The sequence below is a fragment of the Canis aureus genome, chromosome 18 (assembly GCF_053574225.1).
Source record: "Canis aureus isolate CA01 chromosome 18, VMU_Caureus_v.1.0, whole genome shotgun sequence".
Taxonomy (NCBI): Eukaryota; Metazoa; Chordata; class Mammalia; order Carnivora; family Canidae; genus Canis; species Canis aureus.
This window is the reverse complement of record NC_135628.1, coordinates 57658086-57672472: the sequence shown is the minus strand read 5'-3', so window position 1 is coordinate 57672472 and position 14387 is coordinate 57658086. Positions and strand designations below refer to the sequence as shown.

At 40.2% G+C, this 14387-nt stretch overlaps 1 protein-coding gene across 3 annotated transcripts in view; it reads right to left on the bottom strand.

The window, feature by feature from the left end:
• The window catches only part of EXOC4 (exocyst complex component 4), a 747424-nt gene that overhangs the window by 97597 nt on the left and 635440 nt on the right, over positions 1-14387 (bottom strand). The gene's annotated exons all lie outside the window — the stretch shown is intronic.

Genomic DNA, 14387 nt, shown 5'->3' with positions numbered 1-14387 from the left:
TTTCTTTTCTTTTCTTTTTTCTTTTCTTTTCTTTTCTTTTCTTTTCTTTTCTTTTCTTTTCTTTCTTTTCTTCCTTCCTTCCTTCCTTCCTTCCTTCCTTCCTTCCTTCCTTCCTTCCTTCTCTTTCTTTCTTTTTCTTTCTTTCAATATTTTATTTATTTATTCATGAGAGACACACAGAGAGGCAGAGACACAGGCAGAGGGAGAAGCAATCTCCATGCAGGGAGTACCTGATGTGGTACTCGATCCCGGGACACCTGAGATCACATCCTGTGCCAAAGGCAGGCACTCAACCACCGAGCCACCCATGTCCCCCTAGTTTTTCTGCTTTAAAAAAAATAGTTTATAAGACGTCTAACTGAAAAAAAAAATTCATATGAACAATCAACTCAATGAGGCATGTCATGAGTTAATCCCCAGTAAGAAAGAGAATGCAGGTGAACACAGATAGGAGCCCTTGATGCCAAAAGGGCTCTGGGTTTGAATGGTCTGTCATCTTTTGTTAGTTTTTACTGAAACCACCATGCAGCAGCTTCTTCATTTCTCTGTCTCCTGACACACTCAAGTACACGTTCACAGAGAAAGTCAATTAATGAGAGCTGAAGTTTAACCTAAGTTTCACTCACTGTGAGCCTGAATAAACACCCCCTTTTGCCCTATGCCTGAGTTCCATGGCCATGTGGCTTTTGGGAGGCTGTGAAATATAAGTGCTCCAAGTATCATTTCAAAATGCAATGCACCAAAGATCGCTTGACAGTGAAATTAAATTCAAGCAGAACGGCCCAGCTAACAACAGGTTGGACAGGAGAAGGGGAAACCAGCTGGACACAGACCTGGGCATTTGTCCTGGAGTACCGCCATGGGCAAGTGTTGGCAGCTGATGAAAGAGTCAGAAAGAAAATACCCTCAGGATAACTAAGAAGCTCTGAAGATGAGAAGCAGCAGAAGGGGGGAAAAAAAAACCCCAAAAAACCAATAAACCCACCACTGATCCAGAGAGGACTGTTTGCTAGGCACCGTGTCCGGTGTTGTGCATCCATTAATTGACCTGATCCTATGAAAAATTCATAATACAGACAATGCCATGGATGATATTAAAAGTGCCTTGTCCAAGGTTAAGCTCATGCTTGTCTGTTGAGTTATGCTGGTGCTGAGGAACAGAAATGAGAAGATGTAGGTCTTGCCTCAATATTCCATAGGTAGGGCTGGGTCAAGAGAGAGAAAATCCGGGCACAGCGTTGAAGAGCAGCACCACTCCCATTTGTGGGTGGAGTTTCCGGCCACTGGTGGTGCGTGTGGCAGCCATCTGTCCGCCAATGACCCATGCTCTGCGTCCTGGAGCGAGGCAGAGACAGCAGCATATGCAACAGTCTTTTGTGGGGGCGTTTTTCTAGCACACTTCCAGGATTTCTGTGAAAAGCCCTAAGGCTGCTGGCTTGAGAAATGTGGTAATTGGACTGTGGTACCATTAAACAAATAACACGAAGGAGTTCTCCTCACACCCCCTCTTGTAGAAGCAGAAAAGACAAGTTCTGAACACTTCTCTCTCTGGGTAAAGTCTGAGCAAATATTTTTCTCCATGAAGCTGACCCCTAAAGGATGGCCTTCATAGTTCCTGTATGAAGAGAGATTCTGATGCTATTTCTGTTTTGATGCTTGCAAAAGTAATCCAAAATTCTTACCGAAATATTCATTTCGGTAAGAATTTCTCTCTGTACTTTATCAGTAGCCTGATAGCACTATTTGAAGACTGTACGGTGAAAAAAGTCTTGTCACAGCTCTTGAGTGAAATTCTACACTGCCCTAAAAATTGCACAAGAGGCTCTCTTGGAAGAGAGGTAGACCTACAGAGTTTCCTACAGAGTGACCTACAGGTCACTAGACCTACAGTTTCCAACAAAGGACAAGAACCTGCGACCCCTATACTCTGACTCTTTGTTCAGCCTGCTTCACCTAAATCTCCCAGAGATTCCTCACTGTGAAGAGAATACACTTAATCTTCGTCAGAAAATAGCCCTCTTATAGGACAGGGTCCAAGAGAGACCCAGAGTAAAAGGTAGACACATCTAAGACTATGTGTTACAAATCAGTTGCAAAGCTTGGGAAAAGTATATGCTTTTTTAAAAAACAATTCACTAAGAACCACAAAGAACTGAATTTTTTCAGACTTAGAATGTTAAGATTCTCAATAATGAGCCATAAAGAGAAAGCGATATTGTTTGAATTTGTATTTCTCCCCCAGGTATTAGGCTAATGACTTTATCATTTTCCTTCCATGAAGTTTCTCTTATAAAGACAATCTTTATATACAGAGACCCACTTACTTACCCTATCACCACCTTTACTGAAATGAGAGGTGGAGGTTCTATAATATAATAATTCTGATAATACCTTGGCTTGTCTCCTAACAACATCAAGCTTCGTAATACCTCATCTTTGCCATACGCTGTGTGTTTTAGAAGAATGAGGCTCTGAAGAGATACAGAATACACACATACTGGAAAATAAAAAGCATAAAAAAGGAGGAAACCCTCAACTGTAATTAAAATGCAGTAGTCCTCCATGACATGTCCCAATGCTAGTTAATACAGACATTTCCAATAACTTTAATCTTTAAGTGGTGATTGTCCAAAAAAAAAAAAAAAAGAAAGAAAGAAAGAAATCAAGTTTGCGTTTCTTAAAAGACAGAGGGAAGAAAATGACTTGTCATATCTGACTGGTTCAGAAATATAAAATCCAATTCTGAAGAAGTAGAGATAAGAAGAGTGCAGTGGAAGTGCCATCAGCTTAGCAAACACTAAATAATGAACAATGCGGAGACTGTCCAGCATGATAAAATACTCTATTAGAGGGACTGTTTTTAAATGAGTGATAATTGTGGCACATCCGCAGTGAAAGGTTATTGAATTTTTATCTGTAGCAAGAAGCTTTTGACAGACTTGCTGAAAAGTCACCTACAAATAGTACCTTCTTTAGATGAATTTGACCAAAGGGGTTTTCCAGCATGTGACATCTTTCTGACATTTACAGGATTTTTGCTTCCTTGAAGAATCTGATCAGATATTCCTGGTTTCTAGAAAGACACTTAGGTTTTTCATCAGCCTTAGAGACAAGTCCTCATTATTCTTCCTTTCATAAAAATTGGATTAAGTTGTTAGTTAAGGACTGTAGTCAAATCCACCCAGGATTCAATGACCAGAGCTCAAAGATGTTAGTATACAGAATTAACTGCTGTTGGTAAACAACACTGTGCCTTGGAGACCTACACCTAATATGTACCTATATCTCCCATGAAGGAGAAGATCTTTTACATTTTTATTGTATGATTTATAACACTAGATATAAATTTATAGTACTCAACTTAGGACAATAAAGTAAAAGAGAACCTTTGCCTAAGTATACGACTACAAAATTTGGTTCCAAAATAGATCCTTGTTGTAGACGGGAGCAGGGAGGGGGTATAGCTTTTAAGTTTCAGCTTCTTAAAAAGGGTGGAATGCCAAGATCACTTACCCTCATGCCGTTTGTTGTTATTATTATTATTATTATTTAATTTAAGTAGGCTCCAGACCCAGTGTGGAGCCCAATGTGGGTCTTGAACTCATGACCTTGAAATCAAGACCAGAGCTGAGATCAACAAGAGTCGAATGCTCAAACCACTGAGCCACCCAGGCACCCTGACCCCTGATCACTTGATGCCATTCATGCCAGGGACGCAACATCACATTCACCTTGCTGTAATTCGGCAGACAGCTGAAGACGAGCATTACCCTTGTGGGGAAACAGAGGCACACTGGTTTGGTGTTCTGAGGCATACCGGCAACAGGTGCTTGTGTTGTTTTGCTAGATAGTGCGGTCTGCATTCTGACAAACAGATTTTAGTCTAGATTTCGTCACTCTCCCGTTTGACCTTGAGTAAATGGTCAAATTTCTGTTTCCTGATCATGCTTTGTAAAACTGAGACAATAAAGACTGGCCTGACAACTGCAGCTTGAGGCAGGGATAAGGGATTAAGAATTAATGATCACAAAGGACCTTGAAAGTATGAAATGCAATCTAAATGCTGAGTCCATTATCGTCACTATGACGCCCCTTTGGGACCACTGCATGCACACATGATTCACACGTAGTGCCCCACTGCTACGCTTTACTGGGGCTGGCAGCCTGGAAAGGGTGCTTATGCACTATTGATTAATAAGTAAGCCGTCTGTGGAAGCATATCCAGTTTACATTTAGAACATTTTTCTAAATTCAATCTCCACAGATGGTGATTTCTTCCATTAAATTTGGGCTAGCCTCCATCCCCTTCATTTTTTCCCTGTCAGGATTCGTCTCTCCCACCTGCTGCGCTTTGTGGCATACCTACAGTTGAGTTCAAGGGTGAAGAAATGAAAAGACACACTCTTTGGCTAGTGAAGAGTTCATTAAGTCATGGTTAGTGGGCTTATCTCAAATTTTAAAGCACCCAACTATCTCAGGGCTTCTCTAGATAAGAGCTGAGATTTAACAGTGCAATCAGCGCTGTCAGGCACAATCTCTCCCTCTCGATTTTCCTTATAAGAGGCTTTTGTATTTGGCAGCCAAATCAGTCCCCTTCGATTTTTGCTCAAGTCTTGCTGCCCTAATAGCCATACCTCCTCACCTCAGCTTGGTGTCAACTCAGGTAATCCTGCATTGGTATTATTCTCCTCAGTCTGACTCCTCAGCATGGCATGTTAGAGCCCTCTCTTGTTGTTGTTGTTTTAAAGATTTGATTTACTTATTCATGAGAGACAGAGAGCGAGAGAGGCAGAGACACAGGCAGAGGGAGACGCAGGCTCCATGCAGGGAGCCTGACGTGGGACTTGATCCCAGGTCTCTAGGATCACACCCTGGGCTAAAGGAGGCGCTAAACCGCTGAGCCACCCGGGCTGCCCCCTCTCTTGTTTTCCAACCTCTTCCAGCCTCCCCCATTTCCCAGAGATTTTCAATTTTATTTCTTCTTCTGGTTGCCATTTTTTGGTTTTGTTTGAAGATATAATTGTTCGGCTGGAAGCTCCCAGCCACCATCCTTAAGTATCCATGATATTACCATATTTTAATAAAATATTTCCCTTATGGATACAAATGTTGGCATTTTCAAAGGAACAGCCACATAATTCGTTATGGACAGACACTTAGAGCTCCCTAATTACACTGAAATGCCCATAGCACTAGCCTTCTGTCGCTTCACAATCAATAGTCACCTCTTTGCTGAGGGAGGTGGGGTACTGCTTTCTAATCAGTTCTCAGGACAGGACAATGAACCCTACAGATGACCAGCTGATTGACAAGAAGGGAATTGTTTTTGGTTCTGTCTTTACATAATAACTGAGTCCTCTTTTCATAGTTTTGAAGAACAAAAAGGGTATCTTTTTGAGATTCAACTTTGGCTTCTCAGATGGGCGCTTGTAGACAGAGGTGACTTTTACATTGCAGGTCTATTCTCAGAGACATTCCCATGACCTCTGAAACACTGGGGAACTCTGTGGGGGGAGAGCCAGGATTTACCAGAAATGATTCAGGAGCACAGATGTTGGAGTTTTAAAAGCAACCACAAGACTTGAGATCAAAGAGAAGCCTTGAAAGGGGCGGGGAGGAAGGTCAAGGCTCAGCACTGAGGGAGGGGAGCAATGAGTGAGAGCTCTAGTGAGAAAGTTGAAATTAGGAACCCCGGGAACCCCATACTGAGTCCCTATACCATGTAGCACCCACTGCTAAGAACTCCCAAGTTCATCATCCCATTTAATGGTTTTAGGAACCCAATGACTTTGTATCATTGTTTCTATTTAACAGGTAAAGAAACTTATTTCACTCAGGAAGGCTAAATCATTTCCCTATAGTGATTCAGTACCTTGCCTCACATGTCCCCAAGTGCACCTGACTTTAAAGTCATGTATGTGTGACATGCTTTCTTGCCCAGGACAAGTATGGGAAAGAGTCCATGAATTAAAAGAACATCACAGATAGTCAAGAAGAGGCAAAAATGGCCCCAGTTTAGGAGGGCACTCAATGAGAGGAAAGGGAAAAAACAGAGTAGATGTGTTTAAGAAGAGGACTGATCATTGTGTACCAGTATGTAAAATGCGCTAGAAGTAAAGCAATATGGGTCAGCCTGAAGCTGGGATGATAATCAGCAGTAATGGTGCATAGTGCATCAATGTGGAGAAAGAGCTAGAGGGTTCCAGATGGTCTTCCTTAGGAAATGAGAGAACCACCAGCATCTCCACTGTTAGTAACAACAGAGTTTCAAAAGAGTCCTAGGAATCAGGTGAATACCCTAAGCAAAGGGACTTTCCATGCAAATTCCTTCTTAAGATGAATTTCAATCAGTTTATAAATAATGCAGTACAATTAAGACAGAAAATGAACAAAATGGAATCATCATAGCATTATCATTTGGTGTTTTTTACTCCTACAAAACATGATTAGTTGTGAAATTGGGTACAACATGGATACATACTTGGGCATTATTTTAAAAAGTGATAAAAGCTCATACAAATGTAAAAGTAGCGTCAATTAAAGAAGATCTAAATAAATTCAGAGTTGGACATTGGACAGGAAACTCATGAAGAAGATGTAAGACATTGCAGTAATTTAATTTTCTCAGTAAAAAGCATGATCATGAGGGGTGCTTGGTGGCTCAGTTGGTCAAGCATCCAACTCTTGATTTTGGCTCAAGGTCATGATCTCACAGTTGTGGGATAGAGCCCCATATCTGGCTCCATGCTTAGTGTGGAGTCTGCCTGAGATTCTCTCTCTCCTTCTTCTGTCTCTTTCCCCACTCACCTGCATTTTCTCTCTCAAAAATCAATAAATAAAATCTTAGAAAAAGAAAAAAAAAAGCATGATCATGAAATTAACCAAGGCAGTGAATGTGGAAGGTATCACCAACAGAGGAAGAAGGATGGCCAAAGTAAAGACACAGAAGGAGAGTCAAGAAGATGACAACTAATAACACCAAAAACCGATGATGGCCTAGAAAGCCTAAGCTCATGAAGATGATTAGCGAAACTAAATATGTAGAGTTGGGCTAAGCAATGCCTGACGACGAACTGTCTGATAACAGTCTACAAATATTTGAAACTTGTAAATACTGTAGGCAAGAGAGGAATTACCATGCGTGGAGTTTTAATTAAAAATAATCAGATGAAATTATGACAGAGAAAACTCTGACTTAATAATTTGACAAATGCAAAGCTGAAACAGGACAGTATCCCATGAGATCTTGGCTAGGGACATTTTTATTCACATTTGTGTTAAGGCAGAAAAACATACAGCTGTAGGTGTGTGCATGGAGGGGTCTGAATTTTATCTTTCATTTACAAGGAAGTCAGGAAAAACCCAGGACAGTGAGCGCTAGCATGAGAGAATTCATATTCCATCTTCTAGAAAATGTTAAATTATAGTAGGCAATGCATAAAGGCCTCCTGGTATGCCACAAAACCACGTATATGAGAGATGGGAGTATACAGACAACTGGACCTTTCCCATCCTTACTTTCAGTGATACAACTGACTTGTAAACACTTTCCCATTCATTCAGTTGGTTTGGCAATTGCAGTCTTTTGAATTAAGGGAGACAAAGATTCCTCTGCCCTTCTCATTTGGCTGGCTGTAGGAGGGTAAGAGGAATGTTTTTATTTTTAACCAAATGTGAGACATGGTGTGACTAATTAAACACTGCGAAGCAGAAGTGGGTTGTTGTCCTGACTCCGGCATGGACTCAAGGTATACCATTTTGTGTCTGGTGTTCTTGTCCAGAAAATGGAAGTCATGTTAATACCAAGCTTTTGATAAGAGAACTGGCAAAATAACTACAAAGAATTTCCCTAATATAAAGAGGAAGAGAAATTAAAGAAGACACTGTGTGTGTGTGTGTGGGGGGGTGCCTCTGAATCAGTAGTTCTCCATCTTGGCTATTTGTTGAATCACCTGGGGAGATGATAAAAAGCACAGTGGTCTGAGCCTCTCTCCCAGAGGGTCTGAGCAAAAGCTCCATAGGTGATTCTAATATAAGCCAAGGCTGTGACTCAATCCTTTAAAAAACAGTGGTTCTCAACCTCTGATCTGATTGGTTTGGGGGTGCCCAGGTTACATATTGGAACAATTAAATGGAAACCTCTGACAGTGGGGCTCAGCATCAGAATTATAAATTACAATTGACAGGTAGCCAACTTTGAGAACTGCTCCTTAACATTTCCCAGGAAGCAAGTCTCATTCATACACAGGTTTTGAGTCAACACTACACATTGGAACCTAATGAAAATGGGTGAAAATAAGACTTTTTAGTAAAGAAGATTCAGGGAACTCTTTTAATCTCAGCATGGCTTTGTCTGAAATATGATTGTGCACATTTAACTAAGGAGTGTTTAGCACATATGGCAACTAAGAAGTAGCTATAAGCCCTAATCAAGTGGCTCAGTGTAGAAAAAACAGCTCCTCCGACAGAGACTTTCAGAACCATAAGATTACATAATCTATATCAACTGCATAATTGTTTAAGGTAGGTAGACAACTATTTTTTTTTTAAGCAGCCATTCAACTTGTCCAAACATTGGGCTTATAACAGATGCATTCATCATGTTAAAAAATAGTCACTAGAAAGATAAACACACAAAGCAATTTGTAGTGGAAAAGTGGAAAGTTGCTCCAGAATTCAGAAAGAACTGTCTGGAGAGGACTACATGAATTGGAGGCATACAAACCAATCCCAGAACATCATCAGTGATAAGTCACATTGATAGGAGTTATTCTTGAAACGATTTGATGAGAATAGCACTTTATCTCTCTGGTTTGCCTTCCCCAAACCCATAAGCCCAGTCTAATCATGAGAAGAGATTAGGCCAACCCGTATTGAAGGACATCCTGCAAAATACCCAACCAGTTTTTCTCCAAACTGTCAAGGTCATCAAAAACGAAGAAAAGTCTAAGAAGCTGTCACAGTCTAGATGAACTTAAAGAGACAGAATGACTGAATATATTATGATATCCTAGGTGGGATCCTGGAACAGAAAAAGGACATTAGGTAAATCTAAGAAAATTCTAATAAAGACATTAGTTTATAGTAATGTATCAATAATGGCTCATTAGTTGTGATGAATGTACCATACTAATGTAAGATGTTAACAGTAGGGGGGAACTGGGTGTGATATGTATGGAAAGTCTGTACCATCTTTTCAACTTTACTCTGAATCTACAACTAAAAATAAAAATTCTAATAAAAGAATCAATCCCTGGACCCCTAATAGACACATGAACATTTGAAAATGAACTGAGGTGTGTAACTCTATTAGTAACTAGAATTTTGGGAACTGGGAGGAAGGTGCACAGTGATTGGAGAGGCATCAATATCACAGCCAAATTCAAAACAAGCAAAAAAGAAAACCATGGTCATTTTATATTGCTTGACTTGAACATTTCTAAAAATGATTAAACAAATCAAATAATCAACAAAATTGCAATAGAAATCGTCTGATGGTGTGCAAATTTGCCAATTACATGAAATTACATTCCTGCAAGAGTAAAACATCTGTCCTGTCCTGTGCCTGACTGTGTTGGGAGAATGAAAGATTCTGAATAAATTACATAAATATAGCATAGGACAGTGTTTCCCAGAAGTAGTCCAATGGAAGCAAAGTCCTGTAAGATGCTCTATGGAGAGAGAATTCACTGCTAAGTTTGGGAAACACTGCATTGCTGTTAATGTGGCTAGTGTGACTGTAGAGCTGAATTTTTAGTCTAATTTAGTTTAAATTTAAATAGCCACACAGGGGTAGTGGCTACTGTATAGGACAGTGCAGTATCTAGAATATATTACATAACATGGGTACTGCAGGCACAGTTTCTGAGTTTGCAAATACTTGTAGAACAAAAATAGTGATAAATTTGAGAAATGTTCTATTACAACTATGATGAAATTCAAAAGGGACATGTGCAATAATTCTGTAAATTTAAGGAATAGAAATTCTGGTTTTACACTAGCAATGATGATCAGAAACAATCACAGGTTAAATGTTGGCATTAAAGTCCTCGCACCAAAAAAATATGATGACCCCTCCTGGGTGGCTTAATAGCAATATGGCATGAATGGCCCTACTAGCACTGTCAGTACTTAATCTTGGTCCTGGGCAAGAAAGTGATGTAGTGGAGAAAAAATTAAACTGGGAATTTGAAGGCTTGCTTCCATTCCAGTTCAGGCATCGACATACAGAATGACCATTATGAAGCTTTAATTTCCTCATGTGCAAAATAAATGAGTTGGACCAAACGATTTCTAAGATCCCTAGCACTAATCCCACTTTAAGAAAGAAGTATAATTTGTGCATGGATATTCATCACAGCATTATTCATAATAGCCAAGAGGTGGAAGCCACCCAAATATCCACTGATAGATGAATGGATTAAAAAAAAAAGGTGGTATATACATACAATGCAATATTATTCAGCCATAAAAAAAGCAGGAAATTCTGTCACATGGGCCACACTACAACATGGATGAATCTTGAAGACATTACACTAAGTGAAATAAGCAAGTCACTAGTAGATAAATACTGTATGATTCCACATATATAAGGGGGTATCTAAGGCTAAACTGATAGAAACAGGAAGTAGAATGTGGTTACCCAGAACTGGGAAGGAGGGGGAAATGGAGAATGGTTCAATGGGTCTAGAGTTCCACTGTGCAAGATGAAAAAGTTCTAGAGATCTGCACAATAATATATTCAATACTGCTGCACTGTATACTTAAAAATGGTTAAGAAGGGGGCACCTGGGTGGCTCAGTTGGTTAAGCGTACGACTCTCGGTTTTGGCTCAAGTCACGACCTCTCTTTCTCTCTCTCTCTCACTCTCTCTCTTTCAAATACATACATACATACATACATACTTAAAAATGGTTACAATGGCATATTTAATATTACGTGGTTTTTTTTTACAATAAAAAAAGTGGATAAAAAATTGTAAAACTAACACTGTGATTCCCAAACCAATTCTAGGAACCAAAATTATGACATCTACTCACCCTGGAGGTTAAAGGGCTATTTTAACCCTCTGGTTTCTCAGACTGGAAAAGACTAGGGTATGATGTTTTATTGCTTATCATCTGTGCACATGGGCTCAGCAAGAACTTCAGTCACGGGAACCACAAGCAGAGGCGGATAGCCTGGGTCAAAGGAACCTATAGAAGTGCCCCACTTTCACAAACAGCCAAGCTCACCATCCAAGAGAGTGTGCGTGGACCTGCTCTGGGCTCCAAATTCTGCCACATTTGGTTGCCCTTAATTCAGAGACTGAGACTGTCAGGCCAGAAGTCTTTACTATCTAGAGATGGGCAGGTAGGGGTTGTGGAAGTATTTTCAGATACATCTAGTATTTTATGGAGAAAATATTCAACAGTTAATTTCTGAAGAACAGGACAGAAGAAAGGGGGGTAGACTGAAGGAAGGCATTTTAGGGGGGAAAAAAAAAAGAAAGAAAAAATGACCTCCCAGATAGTTAGGTTACTTAAAGAGCAGAATATGTAATTAAGGAAGTTTTAGAATCTCTAATCCTGGAGTGGTTTTTTGTTGTTGTTTGTTTGTTTGTTTTTTTACAGAAACCAAGACAGAGAGGAGGCCCCCTGAGGAAGCAATGTAGACAAAATAAGCCCTTGAGCCCCTCAGGTTCTCTGGAGTCTATTTTTAAAAGCCACACATCTCTAAAACAAAAGAATACAATATAAAGGAAAATCATTAATGTTCAAATTGAATACACTCCAACGATTTTTATGTAGGTCACACTTGCTGAGAATTTTCTTAACCATAACAGTTAATCTCAGAGTCTTTGTTTAGGATCCTTACACACAGCAGAGAGTACAAAGGACAGATGTTATCTGGAGTCTGTACTACAAGGCTGAAACTGTGATCAATGGGGGAAAACTGTGTATAAACCTAGACCCTGAATGCCCAATGCGAAACATGATCCTGTTCGACTTCTCTGTGCTGAAAACATGTCCTGAACCTCAAGGGATTCTAGAAGAGAGAGCAGGAGACAGAGTTGCAGGTGGGGAGAAAAGCAGAGTCAGAAAACAAGGCTTATACAAAGAGAATCAGAGAAACCCATGAGAGACTGTTGAGCTGGGTCAATCCATGACTTTTCTGGAACTGTTTCTGGAGCTCTTGGCAAAAATGCTCTTTTTGTCTGGGATCAAATAATCCTGGGGTTGCTGGTGGTCAACGATGTTGCCATATAGAAAGTGCTTGCCTGGGATCCCTGGGTGGCGCAGCGGTTTGGCGCCTGCCTTTGGCCCAGGGCGCGATCCTGGAGACCTGAGATCGAATCCCGCGTCGCGCTCCCAGTGCATGGAGCCTGCTTCTCCCTCTGCCTGTGTCTCTGCCTCTCTTTCTCATTCTGTGTGACTATCATAAATAAATAAAAAATTAAAAAAAAAAAAGAAAAAAAGAAAGTGCTTGCCTGAGATGGAAAGCAACAAAGAGAAACTACCAAGAGACAGAGGAAAGGAGAAAGAAGGGTGGGGTGGGGGGCAGAGAGAAAGAGAATGAGAGCGTGCAGGAGAGCATGCACAGGTGTGTGAGCATGTCTGTGACATGAGGCTATCTTGTCAACCTGGATCCGGCCACACCTGAAGTCTTTGATTTACTAGTTTTATGAGTCAATGCATTATTTTTCCTTCAATTAGTCTGTTTCTTTCAATGGAAAGAATCCTAAGAAGTAAGTATGAGGAAGATAAGAGTGGTGGGGGATACCAGGAGAAGGAACCAAGGAATGTTCTAGGACAAAAGTTAGAGCGGTGCCTTTGATGTAGTCAGAACCTATCTGAGGTGAGGAGACCCTTTCAAGTGTGAAGAGACAGAGTGACATTTAAGCAAACACTAAAAGAGACAGAAAAATTATCTTTGAAGAAATGTCAGCTTTCACCTCTTGGACAAATGGACAACCACGTCCTGGCACTAAAATGCAGTACTCTCTTCTGTATGATGTGAGATGTTTCGGGTGGACAACAGTCCTGCTGTAGTATCTGGAGAGATACTCTACTATGAAAATAATTTTCTGAAAAATTCTTCCACTCCATCAACATCAATAGCTTCTTCATTATACCAAAGCCTGGTGTTCACCAAATAGTTAACAGAATATGGAGCCAGAAACCAACCTGAAATCTTCTTTTCTGGATTTCTTCCCATCGGGCTGAGTACCCACGACTGCTAGATAAAAGGCTGGCATTTTCTTCACGTTATCTAGCTTCTAGATTTGGAAACACTTTTGTTGAGGCAATCATTTGGTTCACTTTTCATAAAGAATAATAAAGACCTATCCCTTCTTCCCTTTCTAGAGTCACACTGAACATGGAGCAATCAAAGTAACCCATTATCAGAGAATTCCCTGCTTTGCTCAAATCATAAACATCAATGGGCATCTCTCCTGGGAATTCAAAGAACAGACGAGTGTGGGTGAGCCAGGCTTGTTGTTAGCAGAATAAACCAGGTTCGCTAAATGCTTTGTTTTAGCAAAGACAACATAAGTAGTGATTACAGCTCACTTGGGTTTTATAATGATCATCAAAATGCTGACAGTCACTTAAATCACTCACTGGGTGGAATAATCACCCTGAAAGGAACTGAGAGAGTACAGCTTGTATTATAAAATGGAAGTGAACACAGGCGACAAAGTATTAATGGGTGTGGTAGACGAGGTCTTTGTCAGAATAACAGATGATTAAAGACAAGAATTAGACATCACGTGAACTGGTAACTCTCAGTGACATGAACACAACAGGTAAATCGTGCAATTACAAAGTGGAGCATAACTTAGAGAACATCCTTCTCCTTTTGAAAACAGCCAATGCCAGGCTAGCTGTGTGAATCACTCAGGGGCTTGCTGTGAGGTTATGGACTATTTTGCCTTGCAAAAACCCTTTTAAGATGGACAGAGTAGAAATCTAGAATGCTGAGCCACTGGAAATAAGGATTGCTTATTAACACTGCTGGCCCACCAAACAAGAGGGCCTCTTCCAGACATCACTGGTAAACGGACTATTGTTCAGGGGACAATTTACCCCCGTGAGCTTCATCCACACCTCTTCCACCTTGAGGCTGGAAACCCTGCTTAACCATATCACGACTTTTCAGAAGACAATGACAATAAATAACTTACTCTGAGGTTCGCGATCCAAACAATGCTGGCCTTTTCCTTCTAATTACGGCCTAACAGTTAACTCTAATATTAAGTTTAAAGCTGATTTTGATTCTTTCATGTTACTGCTATTATTTTACTTTTTCTTGTTGTTTATTTATGCATTTGAATCTGTCAGCACCTTTATTCCTTCTTCCTATTGTTTTTTTCTTTGCTTCTTTTTTTTTATCTTTGCTTCTAT